Consider the following 27,172-nt stretch of genomic DNA (forward strand, 5'->3'; position numbering starts at 1 on the left):
GTCCCAGTTATAACAATTTCCTTACTCTTCACTCCCCTTCCCTCCATGATTTGCCTTTTTGATCAAAGACATCCTACTAGAACCAGTTTATATAAGCTATAGCTTCTGCAGAATAATGGGGGGGGGAAGAGCCACCCTAAATCCATATGAACTCATCCTAGCACAAGATTAGCTTTTATGATTTCCTTTAAGTTTGTCAGAGTTCTTATTATAAAACTAGAAAAGCATCTTCAGGGGACTTAGGAAGAATTAACTGTTATCAGTTTTAAATATCCAAGTCTAAGTACAGATATAAATAGCAGAAACGAATACATGTATTGTATTAAGGCAATTCACAGAAGATTAAATTAGAACGATGTATTTCACTGAAGCCAACAGGCACAAACTCATTTACCTTTTGACACAAATTATTAAACATTATCTTTGACTGTGACCTGATCCACAGGCTGTCATGGATGAAGGGAGATTATCCATGTTGCTGCAGTGACGAATGAGGAGCTCTTGTTAGAAGGAAATGGGAAGAGCCCACTAAAGCTCTGACATGTAATTAGAAGCATTCTGCTGTAGAGGCTAGAGATTTAAAAAGAAAAAAGTGTCATACCAAAAATTGTTTTTTTAACAAGAGAATTCAAAGGTTATTCAATCCTGTTGGTGTAGGGAGGGGGAGTTTTATGAGTACAACCATTTTTTTAAGAAGAAAAAATCAATCACCTCATGGTAGTTCACCAATGAGTAGAGGCACATTTAACCACAAATTGGCAGGTTTTCCCCACTAATGATGGGAGGACTTATTTCCTCTGCACTCGCTCTCCTCAAAACCTAGATATCCTGTAATTTAATTTTCTTGGTATTTATTTTAAAACTAATGTGTAACTATTGGGCACATATCCAAGGGAAGCCAATGACAGAACCTCCCCCCCCACATTTCCTCACTACCACCAAAAAAGCCAAATAAATCAAAAGTACAGTAGCTGTCATTTTGTGGCAACAAAAACTGGAAAGAAATCAACATATATTTATTCAGCCCTACTATGTGCAAAGCATACGGCTCAGCGGTGGAGTTACAAAGACAAAAACTAAATAATATCTATCCTGGAGGGAATTACATTCCATTGTGGGGAGGTAACTAGGTGAATCCTGATCAACTGGGGAAAGGGGAAATAAAATAATCGATGCCTGATGGAATCTTACTCCATTAGAAGAAATAATACATGTTCAGAGAAACATTGCAAGGGTTATGGGAACTGATAAAAAATAAAAGAAGTAGATTCACTAGGCAAACAGTAATTACAATAGTATAAAACAAGCTAAAAGACGGTGATCTCTAATTAGTAATGACCAACAGAGAGCAGGGGTGCAAGCTAACAATTCATTACTGTTGTCTTAGGCATTAAATAATTGCAGAATATTACGACTACTATATTATTACTATGGGGGTTTATAGCACTTTTTTAATGAAAGACGTTCACAGAACAAAAAAAGAAATTAGGCGCTACTTATCTAGAAGCTAAATCTGCTTTCTCTTTATTGATACCAAATTGGGAATTCCTGTACATGCTGCCAGAAAGAGTTGATGTAATGATTGGCTTTGCTTAGTGGCTTTTCTTCACCATTTGGGAGAATTGGAATGGGGGTGGAATATCTCAGCAAACAGTTGTAGTATGAAGACAAAAGGTATCAATAAAGATTATTTTAAAATTAACAATTATTAAAATAGGAAAGAGATTACTATACCTAACTTCCAAGTACTTAGGTAGAAAAGTGAACTTTTTCTTTCAAAGGACCTTTTGTTTCTAAAACATCCAACACATCCTCTTAGGTGACAACAGCCATAATTTACTATATATATAATGTGCCATATTAGCCAAGAACCTGAGGGATATTTCAGTCACAACCTTGGCACAGAAAAAATACAGCCATAAAAAGCTAAAATGTGTGAGAAAAAAGGTATTGTATGTGACTAAGCATCAGGGAGCTTTGATATGAGAAATCTCTAAATCTTTGACTCCAGTGTCATCTAAGTATTGGTTCTGATCATAACTTGAGAAAGTGGTATTTAGTTTTATATTTTTAAATTGTTTATGTCAATTAATTTGTGGCCATGGAAAGATCAGCTTTGTTAGAGTAGTGGGGCCAAAAGCCAGATAGGAAGAAGTTGAGAAGTGGATGGGGAAGATGAGGAAATGAAGGCAATGTGACTGTATGGCTTTTGGGGGAAAAGAAATAGGATGATAGCCTTAAAGGGTGAAAGCATCAGGTGAAGATCTTTGATGGATAGTAAAAACAAGATAGTCTGGGCAAGGTTTTAAGTGTTAGGGAAATCAGCTGATAAAGCAAAGGACTGATAAAAGGGGTATGTTCCCAGAGAAGACAAGAATGAATGAGATCACAAGTAGTAGGTTTGGACATCACAAACACTAGCAACATCTTGTCTTCAGACACTGACAGCTGGATAATGCAGTGACTAGAAAGCTGAACCTGGAGTCTCAAAGACCTGACTTCAAATCCTCCCTACTTACTTACTGGGCAAGTTACTTAACATCTCAGCCTTTGTTTCCTCATCTATTAAATGGGAATAACAATAACTCCTTTATCTCTGAGGGTTGTAAGGATGAGATTGAAGAATATAAAGCTATCTGCAAATTTTACAAAGACTATTGTCCTGCCAGCTATTATTATGAGACTTAGAAGTACCTGAGAGTGATTGTAGGAATGTTGAGGTACACACTAGAAGTGAGGGCCAGAATGGATTTCTCAGCTAAGAGGTGAAGTCCTCTACTGAGAAGAAGAGAGTAGTGTAAACTTGAACTCAAAAGAAAAGATTTGGATCAGCCACTATGGAGGAGATAAAGGATTGCCCAAGAACCTTGAGGGCCTGGTAGAGCTCAGATAGCATAAATTGAGACTAGCTCCAGTCAGTGTGATTTCATGACTTCCTTCAGACATCCATCAGCACATAAACAAAGTCTAAGAAGGCAAAAAATGAGGGTAAGTAAGGGTTCAGGTTTGGCAAGGACACATGACTGAAGAATTCAAAGGCAGAAGATGGGAGAAAATAGAACTGATTAACATATGCTCAGCAGTGCCAAGGGAGTGGGGGAACTAGGAGAGTAAGAAAAAAGCCGTGTAGTAGCTTTGGGGGTGAATGTGAAGAAAAGGGTCATAGATTGAGAGCTGAAAGAGATCTAAAGGTCATCTAGAACAGTGAATCAAACTCAAATAGAAACAGATGGGGGGCATATATTGACTTAGAATATCACAAATTACCATTATCTGTTTATATTTTAAAATTTTTATTTTGTTAACCATTTTCTAATTATTTTTAATCCAGTTTTGAGAAACACTAGGAGACACAAAGATCTTAATGTGACCCCTCGGATGAGCTCCCTTATTTTTTTTTTTTTTTTTACTGAGGCCTTGGGAAAATCAAGGTTGTAAATGCAGAAATTCCTAGTATTGAGATGTGAACCCTCCAGCTATAGAGCCAGTGCTCTTTCCACTAACTCCTAGATAACTTTGGGAGAAGTTAGATGGAAAGACATGTGGAAAAATAGAAGAATAGAATCCAAAGGAGTAATGTTAAAGGAGTAGATCATGGAGGTAAGTGTAATAGATCAAAGGTTGTGATCAGTACCATGTGTGACTAAAAGAGACCTTTTAGGTCTCACTCAGGACTGAAAACAGTAGGATTGGAGAAATCTAACAGCTTTCAAAGAAAGTCGAAAGATTTTAACTTGTATAAAGAAGACATCTTATTGGCTATGCTTTGCTCTATCAAGTCTTTATTTGAGGCAGAGGTGGAGAGTAATCAACAAACAATAAAGACTGTAGAAAATGCTGCAGAAGTTTTCATTCTCTATATCTTAGAGTCAATCATATGAGTATGAAGATGTGGCCATCTGTAGGTAGTCAACTACAAAAATCTTCCTATTCTCATATTTTCTTCAAATATATCCTCAATAGAGAGGGAGACCATTCTGAAAAAGATGCTAAAGTTATGAGAATGTAAGCATATGGGTCAGTAATTCCTGATGATTCCTTTGTTGATTTTTTTCATTCTTTTGGCATCTTTCTTTCTCTGAGAGGGATAGGAATTTAGTCTTTTTGCTTTCACAGGAAGAGGAACTCCCAGGGAAGCAAACTCCCTCATCTAATGCAAGTCAACCACTTTTCTGCAAATTCAAGAACTTTCAAGAGTTGATATTTAAGGGGCGGCTAGGTTGTGCAGTGGTTAGAGCACCGGCCCTGGAGTCAGGAGGACCTGAGTTCAAATGCAACCTCAAACTCTTAATAACTACCTAGCTGTGTGGCCTTGGGCAAGCCACTTAAGCCCATTGCCTTGCAAAAACTAAAAAGAAAAAAAGTTTATATTTAAGTGATGTTAACCAGAGCTACACAGCTAGTATGGGTCAGAGGCAGGATTTGAACCCAGGCCTTCCTGGCTTCAAAACCAGCTCCCTAGGTACCTTTCTATGCTTCCCCTGGTAGTAATATTTGAAATTAATTCTTTAGTGCCTTAAAAACAACCATCGACAGATTTTATTTTTATGTGTTTGTGCTTATTTTGAAATTCTGGGAAATACATTCCATTTTGTTTCTACGTGGCATTCTCCTTTTACCTTAATCTAGTTAGTAAAGTCTATAATTAGACCTTTGCTAATTCTTCAACACTTTCTCATCCTCCATTGTCTAAAAACCACCACAAGTGGATCAGTAATTACGACATATCATGCCATGGATTGTTCTATAAGCTTCCCACCCTTCTTCTATAGAAATTTTGACCAATGGTTTGGATCTATTATTTCTCTGAAAGCTTTGAAACTCATTCTCTCAAAGTCTAGACAGCATATTAAATTATTTAAGGCAATTGTCTAGAAATTAAATATACCACCTTCTTGATCAGTTAGCTTCAACTTTCTCAAATCTGCCTTCTGCAGCCTTTGCCTTCAATTGGCATTAGTGATAATAACATTACTTGTGTCCCTAGGGTCTTTACTTTCCTAGGAAGACTTTATCATCTTTTAAAACTTCCTTCTCACCTTCTTCTTGTACATAGCATCATTTGTGCCCATATGAATCACTTACCATTGTGGTTAACAAATCTTGGGAAGTTTTGGCCATGTTTTTGATAAAAATCTCAGTCAGAAGGAAAACCTCTCAATTATTATTATCATGTAGAAAAAAACTGCATCAATATCCTTTTGTTACAGTCACCAACTATTCTCACTTCTTATATTTTTCTGCCTCCTCCTGAATGATCTCTCACTGACAGAATATGTGAATGAACTTTATCCTTCCTTGAAGAGCTAGCTGCTTCTTCCTCATCCGATAGAGTCTCTTGTCATTTTCTTTTTTGACTTCCTCATTTTTTTTTACATCATTAATTTCTGTTAGAAATGAGAATAGGCATGACTTCAGAAGACTGATGATAAAACCTGTCTCTCTCCTCTTGGATGGAAGATGGTAGACTGCAGATGCAGTATTAAGCACACATTTTCAGACATTGTCAATGTGCTGATTTATTTTGTTTGGCTGCTACAGCTTCAATGAAACTGAGAATGTTCCTGGATGAGGTCATTGTGTAGTTATCATTTTAAAAGAACATCAATACTTTTTAATAAAAGAATTGGTAATAAGGTTAATGTCTGTCCTTTTATCCATTTCTCTTGTTCAGAGTCAAGGTCTGTTTAAAGAGTTGTTTAGATTTATTTTAATCACATGGCAAAAATATATTATTTTTTTGGTCCATTCTTAAAAATTTGGTGTCCTCTAATAGTAGGTGGCCTGAGTATACACTGTTCACTGACTTGTAAATCACTGGAACGATTTCTAGTTCCTGTCTATCATGTACTTAATTTCCTTTTTTTTTTTTTGTTTGCTTCTTACCATAAACAAAAGACTTCCACTGTCTTCTGAAAGGTAAAAAAATCACATTAATAACTCTTTTCAGTTCATTATAATGAAAGTGTTTCAGACCACTTTCAAATACTCCAGAGACATATGTCAATCTGCAGCAATTCAATTTTTAAAAAATGTATTAAGCACCAACTATATGCCACGCAATGTGTTATGCCTAAGAATAAACAAACAAAAGCAAAGATTTATTCCCTGCCCAAAAGGAGCTTATAATTTATTAATCCATACAATTATATGAAAAGACAAATAATGTTCATGTGCATATATACATATTCTTTCCAACACAATTAGTTGATTGCTAGAGAAAGAGCACATTTCTAATATAAAGGGTAGCTTGTTTAACACTAGAAAGGAAGTTCCAGATGGTGTAGTAGGAAGAGAAATTGAATATAGAAATAAATAGGTGGAATATAGAAATATAGAAATAATTTAGCGTTAGCATGGATTGGTATGAGAGAGCAAACCATGGTAACCTAGGAAGGAAACTTGGGACCAAGAAGCATACGACTGCCTTTCTGTTTGGAACTGGTGTAGTAGATTGTTATCACCTCCATACACATAGCAAAAATTCTGTTGGTTTGATTAGCAATCCCTGAACAGGATTGGAAGAGAAAGTTCCAAGATCTACCTTTCCCCCAAGCTAGATAAATTCTTGCCCTCAGTGTTTAATAAATTATCTCCTGACTGGAGTGAGGTTCAGAAGGGTCTTGAGCCTTGGACAACTAGCCAGTGTAGACAGAGAGGCATTTCAGAAGGACAGTTGATAAATCCCTGCTCTGGCCTGATGGTCAAAGCATTCATGCACTAAGCACTAAAACTTACCTCCCACCCTCAACCAGCTTTTCACTGGAGAGAGTTTTCACGCCTTGAATTCCCTACATCTATGAAATCAGTCTTAAATGAAAAAAAAAATAACATTTATTTGCTTTTTCAAATTTGTAAAGTACTTTCTTCACAACCACATTGTGAGTTAGGTAGAAGATATATAGATCTCCGTGTGTGTGTGTGTGTGTATGTGTGTGTCTGTGTGTGTCTGTGTGTCTGTGTGTCTGTGTGTCTGTGTGTGTGTATGTGTTCTCCCCATTTTACAGATAAGAAAACTGAGAAATGAAGTGATTTGCCAGAGAAATAAATAAATACATTTCCACTCTGTCTGGACTCCAAGTCCAGAGCTCTTTCCACAGTATTTCTCAAAGCCTACTAAAATTTCAAATTAGGTCTCCTTTATAGCAGGCATAGCTACTGCCTTTCTGAGTGTCAGTATTAGCCTCTCCATCTGGTGAAATGTAATGATACCCATATTATAAAAGAAGATATTTTTAAATGAAGCATATGATAATGCATTCCTTTCCAAGAATTGTCCGAACTTCAGCACATTTTCTTTTCATCATCTTTGGAATGCATGAGAAGTCCTCTTACCCACAGGAATTTTCCTACCTGCTATCTGAAATAAAGTAATTAAGGAGTAGGCTCTCCTAGGATCACACTGAGGAGAACGTTAAAAACCCTGAAAATTGGTTTCAGATTCATGCACCAAATTTCTGTCCATACTTCTGTACAATCTATTTCAATGAAGTCAGTAGAATGTTGAAATGTCCTTGGAAACTCATCCAGGAGAGATGGCTACTGGTGCTAATTTTAGAAGCTTTTAAGGAAGAAATCTTTTAAATTATATTTTGCAAAGAATTTTAGTTATAAATTAAAGAGAACAGTAACCTTTTAAGTCGAAATTGGCAGGGGAGAAAGAGAGCAAAATGTTATTTTTCAAATTAACAAGACCAAGGTCAGACAGACAAAATGGTCCCTGGGATGATGAAATAAATGAACTGAACTTGTGGTTTCTTTCAAAATTCAGTTTGATTATAATATTTTAACATTTATTGAGTACCCTGAAGGTACATACTAAAACTTGGAATCTAATGATTTGTGAATAGAGAAAACCCCCAATGATGTCATAGCAACATTTTTTTCTGAATGGATTTCCATTAAGACAAAAGTTTCAGTACAGACTTTCTCTCTTGCACCCTCCTCCAGTCTGACAGCGGGTCTGGGGCAAAGAGCATAAAGTATACTTTTTGTTAAAAGCGGATACCAGTGAGTGAAAAAGATGCCCAACACTCCATCTTATGCTTTCCATTTTAACTAATTATTCTGTTTTTAAATTTTGTAATTTATGAAATAAAACTAGCATTTCTATAACATAGTATAATAAAAAAATGATTGCACATGAAATTACAATTCCATTATGTACAACTTTGTTTTTCCTTTTAAATAAATAATAGTTATCATGTAAATTGTTTCCCTTTGTCTTCCCTTCCCTCACCCTACCCTAAAGATGGCTATATTAGACACAAATAGGTTATATATATATTATATATATATTATATATATATAATATATATATATATAATGTGAATTTATTCTTTCCATACTTCTAGTCATCAGTTTGACTATTTAACTGACTTTTCCTCCAAGTAAGATGATTTACTCAATTAGGTCCATGTTACTAGAACGCAAGTGCTATCAGAATTTTTTAAGTTTCATGCCCTTGACCAAGGCTCTTATCACTCCACTATAGTTACACTTCTGATAAAGTTAATAGGAATTCAGACTGTATCTAGATACATAAAATTGTTGTAGAATTTTTGCTTTAGAAGCAGCATTTTCTAGTGGGAAAAGCACTCACTTTGGGGATAAGAAAACTGGAATTCTGTGTCTGCCTTTCTGAGCCTTACTCCATTGTCAAAAGCTTGCCATAATATTTATGGTATCCACCTACAGGGTTACTTTAAAGAAAATGTAAGAAGCTATAATTTTCTGAAGGAAAAACCTTGTACAGTAGATAGAGTTTGGAGCTTGTAGAAAGGAAGATCTGAATGCTAACTCCATTTCTGGTTGTGTTAACTGTGTGAACCTGGGGAAATCACATAACTTCAGGGATCCAACCACTGACAGAATGTCCCCCTCAAGAAGCTAACATTCTAACAGGAATGGGGGAATAGCAGATAATGAAGGAGGTGGAAAGTGAGCAGGGGATAGAAAAATTTCTTGGACGTGTTATGGAAACCTGATTCTAAATAAACTAAAGCAAAAGCGAACCTGTGACAAAGTCCAAGCTTTCAGTGAGGAAGAAAAGGGTGATTACCAGAAAGTGGACAACGGTGAGGAGATGACCAAGGGTAAAGGGCCAGGACACAACATTGGTGAAAGAAATTCCCCAAAGAGAAAAAAAATCATGGACCTTTATTAGAGTATTTGTTGTCTTATTAAATTAATATGGTTTGAATAAATACATTCACATATACCCTATTATGGAATATACATGTCTACAGAATACATCTGCATACCCACATTTAAACACACACATACATGTGTGTATAAAAAGCCAAGGAGGGGAGAGAACAGCGAAGTTTATGCACATAGACATAGTCTTACACACAAAGATATGGCAAATGAAAACATCTTGCTCACTATTTAATATCTATGATGTGCCAAGAGCTGCAATATAAAGACAAAGAAAAAGTGAGCTTTTCCCTCAAGGAACTTACATCTATTGTGGAAAACAAGAAGTATATGTAAAAGCAATTACAAAATATTTACAAAGGACTCCAAAAGCCAAATGCATCTGTGATTTTATCAATTCAGCAATTCCCTCCAATGATGCAAATTTTAACCCTTTCGCAAAAATCTTGTTCCTGGTCTTCCATAAGCTCATCGCCAGGGGTCCACCCTCCTTTTCTTTTTTGATTCAGTCCAATTAATTGTCTCCATATAATCATCATCCATATAATGATAAATTCTGTTTTTAAGTGGATGAGCATTTAAATCAGAGAAATAGACTTGGTCTTTCTTGTTTGAAATGGCTATAGAACTCTTCCACTAATTTCGGCAGTGTTCTGAGGCTTGAGCCAATGAACACGTTGTCATCTACAAGCGGTTGCTTATGGAGGGTCTCACTATCCACAGTGAATCTCTCTTTGACCTAGACTTTGAGCAGGTTCTCTATGTTATAATAGTAAATATGTGAAATAAATGAATAGACAGAGACAGATGAGACAGTCAGAGAGACAGATGTGAGAGAGAGAGAAAAGAGAGAGAGAGAAGTTTAACTAGTCAGATAGATGATAGGTAGCTGGACAGATAGATAGATAGATGATAGATGAATGGATAGATGGATGACAGACAGATAGATAGCAATCTTTCCCCTCAAGATGCTAGCATTCTGGGGCTAGGCAGCTCAGTGGATAGAGCACAGCCCTGGAGTCAGGAGGAACTGAGTTCAAATCCAACCTCAGTCACTTAATAATTACCTAGCTTTGTGACCTTGGGCGAGTCATTCTTAACTCTATGGCCTTAAATAAATTTTAAAAAAATTAAAGATGCTGGCATTCTAAAACTGATATATAGATAGACGTAAGTTAAAAAAAACTAGGGGGAGACATTAGTAGGTAGAATCTATTCCCCAAATTGTTGCCCATTTTTCAACTATATTCTAAGGGGGAAATAGCAAAAATATAGCACTGAAATGAAAGAAAACTCCACCAAAGTGCCCATGAGTGTACTATTTCCTTCCTTTATCAATCTCTCTCTCTCTCTCTCTCTCTCTCTCTCTCTCTCTCTCTCTCTGGCTATCTCCATGTAGATATTTAAATTGCTTGAATTTTAGTAAGATGTCAAGAGGAAGGAAAATATAAGTGACCCTCAAAGTGCATTAAAATTAATCAAATATTTATTAGAGTCTCCAGAAATATTCTGATTTAAAATAATTTCTTAGAGAAATAGCATTGGCATTCAGAAACTGTCCAAGTCCCTGTACTGTTGGAATTGCTAGGGTAGCTGATGTTTCTATTTGTTTTTATTAGTGATCAAATGGAATAATTTTCTAAAAAAAAGAGCTCACGAAATGACCGAGCTCTCAGACTTCTAGTTGCTGGCCACAACGACCCTGCTTTTTACCTTTTGGCCTCCTTTCCTCCCCTCGTCCTTTCTTCTTTCTCTCCTTGCCATTCCCTTTATTCTCTCCCCCCCTCTCTCTCCTCTTGCAGGATGACTTTACCTTGAATTTTCCTGTAATTCCTGGGCATACTTTTCTCTAGTTTTAGTTAGAGAGGCTCTCTTAGGGCAGCACCCGAGTCTTCTGCACAGTGAGTTAGGGGGGTCCTGTTCCTCGATGGCTGTAAGCTTAATGAATCAAGGGAAAATGTTACTTATGCCAAACAAGCCCATTCATCTAGTGGAAATTGCTGAGAAGGCCTCTTTCTCTCCTGTGCTGAGGGATTCCTCTCGGTAACAACTCCTATTATTTATTGCACTCTCCCAGAAAGCAAGAAGAGGAGTATGTATTTTAACCATCACCTCCCATCAATTAGCAAAATTCTCAACTGACAACATGCCAACTTGTGATTTACTCTCATGAGGTGGATGTTGAATACAGTGGGGTCACCAAGCCAGAAAGAACCCGGTTTTTCTGATTTCTAAAGAAGAGAGTCAGCCTCAGTCCCCCCGCCAGAGCCCCATAGGCATAGTTTTGCCTGAGCTCCATCCATCATGAATGAGGAAAAGGGAGGATCTTGCTGCTTCTCACTGCACAACCTCTATGGGGAAAGGGACCTTTTCTTTGCCAAGACAGCATTTTATTTACACGTAAGTTGCAGGTGTAGTTGACTCAAGGAAGAGACAAAGGAAATATGGTTTGGGTAAACATTTACATTTTAATTTTCTCTTAATTTCTTGAGACCCATTATGTGTTTACCAAGGTGTATATAACAGCTTTAAGTTAACAGCGCATCGTTAGCCGGTTCACCAGCTGTTTGTGTTCTACTACCTATTATGGAAGGCCCTCAACTTTCCCTCCCTATCAGGGGAAGGAAAAACTCCAGTTCTCTTTGAATAACTAACACTAACCCATCATAACAAGGAGCAATAATGGAAAGACTCTGACACATCGCTTTGATAAAATGCTGCCTTGAAACCCATTAGCGAAACCAACTGCTGATGAGCCAAAGGAACCTCCAATTCTGCCATTCCTCTGGAAGACCTCAGTAATATGGCCTCGGCAGAAGGTTAATCCAAAGAATTGAACCACCTATGCAGTTTGAAATGATGGACTTCTAGATGGCTTTGTCAATTCCAGAGACTGGAAGGATGATTGGAGATTTCAATGAAAATTGACAATATAAAAAATGTGTAGTCAACTAAATCGGAAAAAGGGTGAGATGTGTTCTTGAGATATTAACTCAAACAAAAGGTTAGTGCAGATGGTGATATGGACATAAAAGTTTCATGATGGGGATACACACACACACACACACACACACACACACACACACACAATAACCTAAGAGCTTTCTGTGGAGGAGTGTAGTTGGATCTGAGAGCTGAATGAAGATAAGGTTATTCCATTGCTTTCCCTTTATATGATTAATATACCTCTCTGGCAGTAGTTACTAAAATGTATTTTCATAGATCCACTGTATCCAATCCTATGAAAAGATGATAAATTTCCCTGGTTCCTGATAGATTTATGGATATTTTTTACAGGTCAGATTTCAGTCTCTGAGTGGGGTAGGGGAGGAGATGAAATACATATAAGAAAAAACATTATATTGTTCAATAAAAATTATATAATAGTGTTTATTTAGCACTTTAAAGTTTATAAAGTATTTTACAAATAGTATATCATTTGACTCTCACAACAAATTTGAGAAGTGAGTATTATTATCATTATCATTTTACAGGTGAGGAAACTGAGGCAGACAGAAGTGACTTGTCCAGAATCACACCACTAGTATCAGAGTCCAGATGTGAATCCTTTTTCCTGCCTCCACCTATAACCCTCTGTCCACCATACCACCTGGCTGCCTCATAGCCTTGGTCATACTTCAATACCTCAAAAGAGCTATGATATCATTGATATGGGTGCTCTCTTCCCTGGGGTCCATTTCAGTTCCTCCATATCTCTAAAGGGACAGAGGATTCTAGAGTCTAGACTTGGAATCAGAAAGACCTGGCTTGAAATTATGTTTATGATGCCTGTATAAGCATGGGTAAATCATGTAACTTCTCTGAGACTCAGTTTCCCCTCATACAAGGCAGAGATGAGATAGTATATATAAAATGCTTCCCAAACTTTAAAGTGTTTATTTACATCTGTCATCATTAATTAAACATTATTAAGCACTTATTATGTGCCAGATACTGTACTAGATATCGGAGATATAAATTCAAAGAATGAAACCATCTCTGTTCTTAAAGAATTTTTTATTCTAATGGAGGAGACAACATACATGATCAAATGCCAAATAAATTCAAAAAGAAAAAAAGAAAAAGAAGTTGATTATAAGATCTTTCACATAATGGAAGTCATCACCATCATCATTATGGTCAAAGGAGCATAGATCTAGAGGTAGAGGCCATGTCCTCCAACTCCCTCATTTTACAGATAAGGAAACTGAGGCCTAGAAAGATTTGTTGTCTTGCCCAAGATCATACAGGTTATAAGGATTCTCAGAGGTAAGTCTTGAGCCTGAGCTCTCCTTCTTCAGACTTGGACCCCACTGCCTGCTTATGGGTCTTTCACAGATAAACTTCTGCAATTTAGCTAGATTGCTTCTCTAACCCTAACTCAAGACTAGACTCAGACTTGAAGCTTTTTCAGATGAGTTCGCGTTTACCAGTGGAGTCAATCAGGGTCTATGTTTGCGACCATCAAGGCTATCAATCAAGCTTTAATAGAGGAATCATGGGTCATTTCTTACTTAATTAAAAAGTAATGGGGAAAGCTAGGTGACACAGTGGATAGAGCACCGGCCCTGGAGTCAGGAGGATCTGAGTTCAAATCTGACCTCAGAAACTTAATAATGACCTAGCTGTGTGGCCTTGGACAAGCTACTTCACCCCATTGCCTTGCAAAAACCTAAAAAAAGTAATGGAAGGAGCAGCTAGGTGAATCAGTGGATCGAGTACCAGCCCTAGAGTCAGGAAGACTTGAATTTAAATTTGACCTCACACAGTTGACATTTGCTGGCTATGTAACCTTAGTCAAGTCACTTAACCCCAATTGATTCACCGAAATAAATAATGGAAACAAATATAGTGGGTTTTATTCTCTTTTTTAAAGCAATGTGATCTCAGGTAATTGGATAATTAAACAGGATTGACCATTCCATAAAGTCCTGTGCAGTTTGACTTCTTAGCAGATAAAGGAAAAGGGGAATATCTTCCATGTCCCAAACTAGTAAATTCAGAGAATTTCAAGGAAGAAAAACAGAATCATAAACCTAAAAACAGCTACAAAAAAGTTTTAAGTTATGGAGAAGACATCTTTTTTCCCAAGAACTGAATTTCAATTTTCTGGGGTCAAAGCTGTAGCACAATGAGTTTGCCATAGGAAATATGGGACAGTGGACAGAGATGTGAATTTTAAGTTATAGGAGCAGGGTTCAGTCTTCACCTCTCTCATATGTTACCTGTTTGGCCTGGCAAATAATTTAAATTGTCTGTGACTCAGATTTCTCATTTGAAAAATGGGAGGGTTGGACTTAATGACCCTAAGAACACTTACCATTTGAATTCTAGGATACAACAGTCATCTAGCATTCCAGTTCCTCCTTGGTACTTTGGAATCTTTTTTTTTTTTTTTTTTGGAATGCCCTTTTTCTATTTTTTTCATTTATGGTCATTCCCATTTGTTTTTAGAAGGAAGGGAAGGAGTAGAAGAAGGGAAGGAAAGAGGAAAGGAAAGAGAAGTTGAAAAGATTTATGCATCATACCCCCATGTAAGCCAGTAACTATCAACCTAAGGCTTGAAATGACGAAGCTTCAGGTCTCAACTGAACATTACCTTGACATAGTTTCCATGGTCTTTTATTCTTTCAGACGACCGTCCTATTGACATTTAGTGACCCCGAGACCCCTACTGAAACAACCATTGCTATAGAGATCCTGAGGTTGGAATCCCACCAGTTTTAGCCAGCCACTAACTTGCTAGAGGTACTAAATAACACTATATACTCTGGCAAAAAAAAAAAAAAAAAAAATTCCCTGACTCTGCCATTTCCTGTATCCAGCAACTAGGCAGGTCTCATTCTGCCTTTTCATTGACTTGCTTGCTGAACGTCTACATCTTGCAAAACTGCAATTGAAATCAGAAAATTGACCCAAAGAATATATTGTATGTTTCTCTTGTTGTAAAAACAGTGATCAGAGTTGAATAGCCCAGGAGTCCTATTCAATTCAATTCCATAAACTTTTATTAGGTTTTCTCTTATGAGCAAGACACTGCTAGGTCCTGAAGATGAAAATAAAATTGATGCATTCTTGTGCAGTGGATAGAAATCAGGAAGACCTGAATTCAAATCCAGCCTCAGACACTAGCTGTGTGACCCTGGGTAAGTCAACCTCTACATGCCTCAGTTTTCTCAATTGTGAAATGGGCATAATGATAACATCTACTTCCTGTAAATGATGTGAGCATCCTCCCTTCCTTCCCTAGACAGTTTCATTGTGTGATGGGAATGATAGGGGGAAGAAGGTAATGTGACATATTAAATATTATTATTTTATGATAAATATTAAATATTTAATTAATAAATAAATAATTAAAATTTTCTAGATTAATATTATCAGAGGTAGTAATTCATAGTGAAACTGAGAAATTGAGGCAAAGCACTGAGGAAGGAAAGAACATTTTCACTTGGGGATAGCAAGGAAGGCCTCTTGGCAGAAGTGGGGCTTAAAGTGGACAAATGAAAGAAAAAGAATTCTGGAAAAATGAAAAGAGAGTACATACAGGTGTGAGAAGCATATGGAAGAGAGATGATAGGTCTATTGAAAAAGTAACTATTAATCAAGATTTGCTGGAACACAAAGAATGAGTGTGAAGGGGAGGAACCTGAAATAAAGTTAGAGTCAAGTTGTGGAGGGTCTTACCTGACAGTCTAAGGACTTTGCATTTTATCCTAGATGAAATTGGGAGCTACAAAACCTTTCTTGGGAGAGAAGATACTACTTTTCTTTCCAAGATCTTTGTATGGAGTAAAAAGTTTAGATGATCCGAGCACAAATAAATGCCTTGAACCAGAGAAGGGGAAGACTGACTGAATGAACTGCTTTCAGTATGTTGCATATTTCCATACAATTTTACTCAGGTTGGGTTATTGAAATCTTAAAATTTGGGATTTGAACCAAGCTCTACTAGAAATCAAAAGGTGGGAATATTTCATAGTGTCCAGCTCAATGACCCTAGGAATGCTTACCATTCAAATTCTATGATACAACAGCCATCTAGCATTCCAGTTACTCCTTGGTACTCTGGAATCATTTCTTTTTTTGGAATGCCCCTTTTCTATTTTTCTTTTTATGCTCATTTTGATATTTAGAATGAAAATGGAAATTAGAATGAAAAACAATTATAGGCTTACATATGATGTTACATACCAAGGGAGACATGAACATTTAGAAATCTAAAAGGTACTTGGGGTGGCACTAGCAACTGGGAGGGGAACAAGAGAGAAGGAAATTAAGTTTCTGAGAAGTAACCAGGAGAAGGACATTTCTGACATGGATAGCCTGTGCAAAAGTCATTGAGAGCTGTGGGTGAGCCAATCTGATTAGACCACAGAATGAGCAAAAAGTGCATAATGTGTAAAAAGATTGAAAAGGTAGATTAGAGGCTATTGTAAAAGACCTCTAAAGCTAAATTTGTTTCTTAACCTAGAGATAAAAGATATGCAGTCCAGTCAATGAGAACCCTCCAGACAACCAGGGCCCGGACCACACCAAAAGCCTGAAATACAAGACACACTGAATATAGATAGTCTCAAACTCGGACATCTAAATGGGGACCCACCTTTTTTAGAGCAGCAGGCGATTTCTCCTAGTCATACATACCTAGGTTCTTCAAAACATTTTGCTAGCTAGCTCTTAGTTTGGAATTGCCTTTAGAGATGACTTCCATTCTTTTTCATATCACCTAATATCATATCTAATATCATATCTAGTATGATAATTTTTTTTTGCTTTTTCATTCAACATTAAAAAAATTCTGATATGCTTTTTACATATCAAGACCATGTGCTAGGTGCTAGGAATCCAAAGTCAAAAACTGAAACAGTACCTGCCTGCAAGAAACTTACATTTGGGGGCGGCTAGGTGGCGCAGTGGATAAAGCACCGGCCTTAGAGGGAGGAGTGCCTGGGTTCAAATCCGGACTCAGACACTTAATAATTACCTAGCTGTGTGGCCTTGGGCAAGCTACTTAACCCCATTGCCTTGCAAAAACCTAAAAAAAAAATTTGAAAAAAAGAAAAAAAGAAACATATTCTGTCATTTTGTTTTGACAGTGGACTTGATCTTTAGATATAGGAAGCCCCCAGAATTTGATCTGGTTTGAACTCCTTGAGAGCAAATGCTATTTCTTATCTTCATCCTTGTGTAGAATTGGCTGAGTCATATTGAATTAGATTAAGTGAAGAAGCAGGTTGATGATAGGAATTCAATGGGAATATAGAGGATGAGAGTTCCTAGCTTTCGTGAATGTGAGCAGGCCCGTTGTGGGGCAACTGAAGGTGAGGCAGGAGGCTGAGTAGCGTGAAGACAAGGGTTCCTCTAAGGGCTAAGAAAAGTTAGAAAAGTAGGATGGGCTTCTCTTGTGCTGTGCCATTGATGCCAGGCTAGGGCATCTGCATAAATTCTAAATCTGAGAGAACAGAGAAATGACATGTTGATTGGTTTCAGAAAAGTAAACCTGTGTTCCTCTGTACCACATCTTGATTTCTTTCCTGTCCAAATTCCAGAATGTTTTATTAAGGAAGAGTTTGTGATCATTTAAAAAGAAAATCGTCATTCTTAAAAACCAGTCTGGATCCATCAGGAACGAATGCCAGATGAACTGCATTTCCTTTTCCCACAATTACTAGTGGAAAAAGAGAATGGCATAGGCAAAATATATTTGGATTTTACAACTACAATCAGAACAGATTCTCAGGGTACTTCTAGTACAAGATGGTGGCATGGACAGCATGAACATACAGGTCATATTGGGATTCAAACTGATTAAATGTCTTGATTTAAAGAGTTATGATTAATGGATTGAGACCCAATGAAGGGAAGTCTTTACTGGACTTCTTAACCAATGCCTTGAATGAAGACACAGAGGGACAGACTTTTTAAACTTTCAGGTAACAACAGAAAGCTGGGAATGAGAGCTAAGTCATCTGAAAAGTTAGGACTCAAAAGGTTCTTCCCAGGTTAGAAGAATGGTTTCAATCTAATAAAAATCTTCAATCAATTTAAATGCAAAATCCTACATTCTGGTTCAAGAATCAATTGCATAAAGTCAGTATACTAGACAACATATTCTACCAAACATAATCAAAGCTTTTGTGAGCTTCAAACTCAATATGAATGAACAATGTTATATGGCAGCCCAAAATGCTGACCTGAAATTGAATTACTCATGTAGCTAGAGTCAAATTGGTGGGTATAATCATATACTCAGTATACTCTGTGATCATGAAATAACTGAAATATTTAATCTCAATTCTGGTGTCATCTCATTGACAAGCTGCATCATATCCAGAGGAGTGTGATCAGAATGGTGAGAGAATCCAATACTGTGCCATCAAAAGATCAGGGGATTGTTATGCCAGGAGAAGAAAAGACTTAACGAGAGTTGTAATCATGTTAAAGGGGATTAGATTTGTTCCAAGGAACCCTAAAGGATAGCACTAAGAATAATGGGTGGAGGTTGTAGTGAGGTAAATGTTGGTTTGATTAAAAAAGCAAACTTCCTATCAATTAGAACTGTCCAGATTTGGATATGGGCAGGTAAGTGATGCAGTGGAAAGAGCATTGAGCTTGAAGTCAAGATGACCTAGCTTCAAATCTGGCCTTAGGCACTTAAAAGCTCTGTGAACCTGGCCAAGTCACTTAATCTTTTTTTTTTTTTTTGCAAGGCAAACGGGGTTAAGTGGCTTGCCCAAGGTCACACAGCTAGGTAATTATTAAGTGTCTGAGACCGGATTTGAACCCAGGTACTCCTGACTCCAGGGCCGGTGCTTTATCCACTATGCCACCTAGCTGCCCCCAAGTCACTTAATCTTGCTTGCCTCAGTTTTCTCATATGCAAAATGACCTGAAGAAGGAGATGGAAAACCACTCCAGTTTCTATGACAAGAAACCCCAAATGGAGTTGCAAAGAGTAGGATACAGATAAATAATTGAGTAACAACCACAACATTTGGAATAGGCTCCTTCAAGATGTGATCCATTCACCATTATTGATAGTCTTCATGCAGAAGTTCTCTCCAACTTGGAGTTATTAGGATTTAAATCCAGGAAATTTAAATAATCATCCTGATGCATAAGTCTAATTATGCCTCTCCTCAATCTAAAATTCCTCAGTGACTCCCCATTTCCTATAATATATGAAATCCTTAGCCTGGGATGCAAGACACTTCACAATCATGTTCCAAATGCCCTTTCCACTTTACTCAGGACTGCTACTTTTCACATACTTCATGTTCCACGAAAATAGAGCTGCTGACTGATCCCCCAATATCCTTCCTCCATGCATTTACATCCACATTTACAGGCTGTTGTTCCATACTCTGAAATTTTGCTTAATCTATAACTTGATTTTAATTCCCTGATATGGACCAGGTATGGTGTTAAATAAGGAATTAAACAATCTCTACCTTTTTTCTTACCAATTTTATGTGATTGAGTATCCCCAAAACCATCAGAGGTGGCATTAGAGGCATCAATGGCTAAATGTATTACCAGGAAAAGGAAACATGCCCATCCTGGAATAGAAGCATGGTAAAATAGATGGACAGCTTGAGCATTTGTAACACTGATACCCACCGACTGTCAAAAGATGTTTAGAAAAATTTCTACCATGTTGGTCTCTGGGAAAGTTCAATGTGAGATTCTAAGCAAAAGCTACAAAGAATGAAAAGACATAGATAGGGTTTAATATACAACAATAAAATTGTTGATGTTATGTATCATCTGAAATATTTAATACTAATTTTTAAAAATAATGTTCCATGTACTTTGTAGTTATAAATCTCCCTATGTATATTACAATTATCTCATTTGATGTTCACAAAAACCCTGTAAGGTAAGTAGTGGGGAGGAAGAGGACTTATGATTTTCATTGTCATCAGGAACTCCCAAGTTGGAAAACTCCCTCTATCCAAGGCAGATCAGCAATTATTCTGTCTAATTGCCTAGAGGTTAAGTGATTTGCCCAGATACATGCATGTAACTATGAGTCAAAGGGTATGACTTGACCTCAACTCTTCCTGGCTCCAAGGCATGTTCTCTCAATTATATTATTATCCCCATTTTACAAATGAGGAGATTGAGATTTAAAGAAAGGATAAGTCCAAAGTCATACTCCTAAGAAATAGAGGAACTGGGAGGCAACCCCATGTCAAACCAAGACTCTAAATAAAGTGTTCTTTTCATTCCATCCCAGTGCCCCAATAACCTGGTCCTGATACCTCTCCCTGATACCTTGTTTCCTTCTAAAAATGTCAAAGCCCCCATCATTGTGATAAATTGATAAATATGTTAATGATATCTTTCCCTTTTGCTTTCAATTATGTATTTCTTATGGTCCTTTTCTTCAAAATGAGAATCAATTTCATTTTAAATGTTGTTTTGAACAATGTGGGGTTTTTTAAAACCCAAACTCACTTAATTGGAATGGTCTTAAATTGAAGGTGAGACATATCCATGTTGTGTCTGACACGTAGAAACATTATTAGAGTAACAGAAATGAAGATTCTGGGAAAGGCTTCCCCCTCCTCCAATTGGTGTTTCTCTAATCTGGCAGCAAAAAAATCTATTTAACTTTTACTTAAACTTAACTGTTTAGCTTCAGTGGGGGTGCCTTTAATTTCTGAAAAAGAAGAAATGCAAAATTTCCTAATTTCCTCTTGCTCTTTGTGTGATATTGTCTCTGTCTCCCCTTGCATTTTAATTGGGGACCTTGCTTTGGACAAGCGCTTTGGAGCAACCCCATTGACCTTCAGTTTCCTAATCACCATTCTCTGCCTATGCTTCTACTGAAGGGAGTCATTTGTGTTCTCTATGTTTGAATGTCAATGTGGCAGTAGTTGCATTTTTAAATGTAGCCCATTCCCTTTTAAAACATCATTGCACAGAGCATCAAGGAAGATTTCAGTTCTGATTGTTTCTCAAAAATTCTTTAGGAAAAGTCAATACTTCCATAAAAACAAAGTATGGCATGTGGAATTATATGATGACTATCTTTAAAAGTATTTAGTCAACCCTTCCCACCCTTTCATTTATTCTGAAGAGTAAAATTACTTTCTCAAACACAACAAGCAGATGTAGATCTAAAAATATTTGAGGAAGAATTGTAAAACAGCATTAGAATTGTTAGCTCTGTAATCAGACTTCAGCCCCTTCCCTAACCTTACCATTTATTTGAAGAACTTCCTTTATTACCTGACAAGCTTGCTCATTCTGTGCATTTATTTCGATTTTGTCGGGCTTCCAGCCATGCCTATAATGTTGCCGGGGAGTAAAATATCGGTTATAACCAGAATCATAAATCTTTCTTATAACCATGAGACTGTATCTTTATGGTCATAGATCATTTTAGTTACTGTCCAAAAAAAAATGCCATCATATCATGTTACAAATTAGAAAACTGAAAGACAGTGCTCAGCTGACATGACCTATTATGTACAAGCAAGGAAAATGATTTTCCTTTCTTATAAAGCAGTATTTCCAGTTACGAGCATTTTGGATTCAAATGGCATGTAACATGGACATGTGCTCTGGCCAGCTTTTGAATGTTCTCATAGGGAATTATGAGAAATAAAAATGACAATCTTTCTGCTGAAGTGTTCATCCAAATAAAGAAAGAAAAAACTCATCACAGTTCAGGGAAGAAAATGGACTTCAGCTTTGAGTGATGAAAAGACAAGATCATCCATCTAAGTGGTAGACAAAGGTTGAGAAAAGATTCCATAAGAAGACAAGTCTTGAGTTGATCTAGGCAAGATGACAATATTCTCAAGATATTCAGTCCATGACCTTTGTTGACATTCTGAATATAATTGTCAGTAATGTATTTTGACTTGGGTCAAAGGAATTGGAAAAAGGGGTGTTTTTTCCTCTTAACTTAGAATAAATACTATTTCTAAGTTTTTCACCAACAGCATAAAATTTTGTCAAATTCTATCAAAGTACAAAAGCTTCTTCCATAGTTTAAATGATAGACCAGATAGTTATTGACTCAGGCTCAATCCAGATGAGTTTCAGAAGGCTCAACCCCCAGTTGGTTTCAGGATGATTAACTGGTCAACCATAGCCACTCTAGGTAGTCCATAACTACTAAGTTATGGAAGGAATGAGTCCTCCATCAATAGAAGAATGACCCAACACCAGTGGAATTTCAGATCTTTGACATATTAAAGTAAATATATTTGTTCATCTTGGTATTTATTTTACTTATTGTTAATATATTGTGTTTTTTGCCTTTCATAAAAAATTTTCATTCACAAAGTGCCTAGTGGCTGCTACACAGTTTGAGAGTTCTCATGATATAAAACATTAGGGGAAGATGTCTTTCCAACCACATTCTTGCATTGTTCCTTTCCCATATCATGGCCTAGAAATTTAGACTTGACTAATCTGAACTGAAAGTCAGAGCCAGAATTAGTGATACCTGTTATTGAGCATTGCCTTGAGTCATGAACAACCCTTAAGGACCAGTCCCCATATGGTCAGCATTGCATATGACTTCTGGAGCCTTCTTGCATGATGTCCTGAAAATTGCCTAGGTCTTTTCCTATGAAAACCTGAACTTTCGATTTCAGTATGCAATTGGAGCATCTTCATGACCCCCTTCAAAGGAAGAAGTAGCTGTGGATTAGTGGGAAGAGTATAGAATTTAGGGGAGAAAGCAAAAAATACCAACAGTAGTCTATATATAGCAGTTCTGCTTATAGTTTTATCAATTTGTAAGTCATTTGGCATCTTTGTCTTCAATTTCTTCATCTGCGAATGATCTAGGGACAGTTAGATAGAGAAGTAGGTAGAACACTGACCCTGAAATCAGGAGGACCTGAGTTTGCATCTGGCCTCAGACACTTAGTAGCTGTATGACTATGGACAAGTCACTTCACCTTGATTGCCTCACATTCAGGAATATCTAAAGTCATCCTGATTCATATCAGGCCACTGGACCCAGAAGGCTCCAGAGGAGAAAATGAGGCTGGTGATTTAGCACAGCCCCCCCCCCCCAAATCCAACTTACAGGCATGTTATGGCATCACTTCCCTGATGTCATGGTCCTCTTTGAGAATGAAGAACAAACATAATCATAAACATCAAATGATCTCACTATAGGAATGCTCCAGATTAAATGAAATACTATAGAGACAGACCTCAAAGATGTTGTGGGTTCAGTTATAGACCAACACAAGAAAGCAAAAGGAAAATTTAGCAAGTTACATGCATTTTTTGGATTTCCCTGTGCATTTAAAAGTTATGCTCACACTCTACTGTGGTTTATTAAGTGTGTAATAGTATTATTCTAAAAAAGCAATGTACCTAACTTAATTAAAATACTTTATTGCTAAGAAATACTAACCATCATCAAAGCCTTTAGGAAGTCATAAACTTTTTTGCTGGTGGACAATTTTGTCCTGATTTTGAGGCTGCTGACTGGTTATGGTAGTGTTACTGAAGGTTAGGGTCACTGTGGCAATTTCTTAGAATAAAACAACAATGATGTCTGCAGCACTGACTGACTCTTCCTTTTGCTTGGTCATTTAGAGGACCTTTTAGGGTATACATTGGCCTTATTTCAATATTGTTGTATCTCAGGGAATAGGGAAACTTGAGTAAGGGAGAGAGAGAGCCAGAATATTCCCAACATTGATCAATTAAGTTTGCCATCTTATAATGCCCCTAAACAATTTCAAAGACCACTGAACACAAAATACCATAACAGATATAATAATAATGAAAAAGTATGAAATTTTGTGAAAATTACTAAAATGTGACACAGAGAGACACAATGTGAACACATGCTGTTGGAAAAAATGGTGCCAATGAACTTACTCAATTCAAGCTTGCCATAAACCTTCAATTTGTAAAACAAAAAAGCGGTATCTGCAAAGGACAACAAAGTGAAGAGCAATACAATGAGATATGCCCGTATCTATTTATACTTAACATGTGTTTTTACCGATTCAAAACAATATCCATTTTATCTGGGTTCATAAGTAAGATTTCTAATCTTTTTTCAAAAAGTCTTTTTTTTAAAGAGTTTGACATTGATGCTAAGACCCTAGTTTTAGTAGGAAGCTAATGAACCCAAGGCTCCGTGGATGGAAAGCCTGAAGCACACACTGTGAGTTAATTTTGTTGCCAGTTTTGTAATGGTCTTTTGAGTCATTAGGGCTTACTGCTGTTTTCACTTTGGGGTTTTCTTGTTTTCACTGTACAGTGTTCGGAATTGAAAGCATTGACTTCTCCAAACCACTGAGTGGTTTTCTAATGCTCACAGTGAGTGGTAACTGGGCAGACACGTGAGGAGTTGAGCTAAATGTCAGTTGATACAAAATAAGCTGCCTAATTCATTAGCCATACCATAGGCCTCATGATGAAAAAAGGGGGAGAAAACTTCCTATAATGCAAGAGTTGAGGGACAGGATGACTGTCTACCTTGTGAGTTATGGCATATCTGGCTTCTATAAATGGAGTTAGAATGTGGGACAGATATGATTTGACCCACTATAGATATGAAGCTATTTCATGATGAATCTTGTGGGATTTCACCTACAATTCAGACAAAAGAGGCCATGCATTTAGGAGGAGTGAGCCAAGTTCCTAAATTAAATTCCTCACACTTTCTTTATACAGATGTCTGTGTGTGTGTGTGTGTGTGTATCTGTCTTGGAGGTCATGGCATCTAGTGCAGAAAAGGGGCCTTTAAAATCCAACCAATCTAACCAATTCATTTCACAAATAAGAAAACAGATCCAAACAGTCGAGTAACTCAATGAAGACCCGTCTCCTTGATAGTTCTCTTTTTTCTTTCTCTACTTGAGTCTTGTAATCCTCCTGACTTTCTTATACCCCATCACAAACAAGGCCAATGCAAGGTTAAAAAGAATCTCTGCATCTCTCCACTTGCATGTGGTTGGATGGAAGAACAAACAGGAAAGTGGACGAAGAGCATTTACAAATGTGTCCCTCTCAATCGTTGGAGACCCTCCTCATCCTAAAAATATAAGTCAGAAGATTTTGAAACCTGACTCTCACTTATCCCTGTGTGACCTTGGAAAAGGGACTTTATTTCTTTGAGACTCAGTTGCCTCATCTGCTATTTTCTTCTGAAGTCCCTTTCTGACAGATGAACTTAAATCAACCAGTACTCAAGTGCTGCCCAAACCAGATGAATATGTAATTGAGAAAGTTCTAACAAATAAATAAAAACACAGTAAGACAAATGTTATAGTTAAGGTAAATGTAGTTCTCAAGAATCCTTAGGAATGGCTTAGTGGCCCACATTTCTATTTGAGTTTGACAGCACAGGACTAAATGATCTCTGAGATCCCACAAGCTCCAAGGAGACCATATGTAGCTGTAAAGGTTGGAGATTTCAGACATTAACTTAGAAGTAGCTTGCTATCAAATCTTCACCCTAGAGACCATCTCTGACAGAGATGGATATCCAAATGGAGCCACTCATCTACACTTCTGTCCCATGTCTCATTGGATATTTCCTTCATATGCCAGTTCATTTTAATGCAGAGTCGTTTTCTGAGTCAGGTTATTTTTTATTTCTGCCATTGAGTCAATGGAATAATGGGGGTTTTTCACAATGAACCTTTGCATTCAGTCAAACTTGAGGAACATTTGGCTGAAATACAAGTAAATTTAACATTTCCAAATGACTAATTATCAAAGAGAAATGAGTCAAATGGGAATCATTATGTAGCATCAGTCATCTTCACCTCCTGCCCACACATATCTAATGGCCTAAAAAAGAAACGGGTACACACTGTTCTTGCTTAGAAAAGCAGTAATTTCATTGAAGGTCAAGGCATAATTTCTCTGATTTCTGCAAACATTCTCTATTGAACAGAATCATTCCAGAATACTGAATTGATGGGAATAGGGATGCATATCTCTACAGATATCTTTCTGAAAACTCATTCCATGGAAAATATTTCTAGACTATTGACCAAATCTAGTAATATTAAATGTAGTAAAGAGAAATGTAAAGTTGTAAACTTGGACCTTAAAAATCAAACTCATTTTAACATGTAATTGGTAAAAAATAAAATACATATAAAATCAACCTGACCAGTATAAAATGGGGAGGGCAGTACATGTTAAGAAAAGTTTATCTGAAAATAGTCTCAGGATTTCAGTGAACCATAGGTTCAATATGTTATGAGAACCAAGAATGTCAATAGGGCATGAGTTGGCATTAAGAGATGTATTGTAGGGGTGGCTAGGTGATGCAGTGGATAAAGCACCAGCCCTGGAATCAGGAGTACCTGGGTTCAAATCTGGCCTCAGACACTTAATAATGACCTAGCTGTGTGGCCTTGGGCAAGCCACTTAACCCCATTTGCCTTGCAAAAAAAAAAACTTAAAAAAAAGAGATGCATTGTACCTAAGATTTGAGAATTGTGCTAGTCAGTCCTGTGCTAGTCAGACCCTATCAGAAGCATGTCATTCACTGCTGGACAATAGACTAGAGAGTATCCAGAGGAGGACACCTAGACTGCAGAAGGGACTCAAATATCATTTGAAAACTGGCTAACAAAACTAAAGATATTGAATCTAGAGAAGACTTAAGAGGGAGACTAACTGTCTTCAAATATCTTAAGGGTTATATCATGCAAGAAACATCATTCTCCTTGGTTCCACAGATTTATTAGGTGGGGGGAAAACTTATTAACCATTTTTTGTTGTTGTTGAGCTGCTTTTTAGTCATCTCTGACTCTTTGTAATTCAACTTGGATTTTCAGGACAAAGTTACTGGAGTGGTTTGTCATTTCCTTTTCCAGCTCATTTTACAGATGAGGAAACTGAGTTTTAAAAAAAGGGTTAAGTGATTTACCTAGGACCACACAGCTAGTACATGTCTGAAGGTGGATTCAAACTCAGAAAGATGAGTCTTCCTGATTCCAGACCCAGAACTCTAACCCCTGCATCACCTAGATCCTGCTCACTAACCATGAGGACA

The 27,172-nt window shown here is 37.1% G+C and overlaps 1 long non-coding RNA gene across 1 annotated transcript in view; it reads right to left on the bottom strand.

Moving 5' to 3' along the window:
- Nucleotides 1-394: 394 nt before the first annotated feature.
- The window catches only part of LOC141490674 (uncharacterized), a 75,137-nt gene continuing 48,359 nt past the window's right edge, over nucleotides 395-27,172 (bottom strand). Inside the window, exon 4 of the long non-coding RNA XR_012469308.1 lies at nucleotides 395-570. This is a non-coding gene — a long non-coding RNA (uncharacterized LOC141490674). The remainder of the gene's footprint in view (nucleotides 571-27,172) is intronic.

This window comes from Macrotis lagotis, chromosome 6 (assembly GCF_037893015.1).
Source record: "Macrotis lagotis isolate mMagLag1 chromosome 6, bilby.v1.9.chrom.fasta, whole genome shotgun sequence".
In the NCBI taxonomy this organism is placed as follows: Eukaryota; Metazoa; Chordata; class Mammalia; order Peramelemorphia; family Peramelidae; genus Macrotis; species Macrotis lagotis.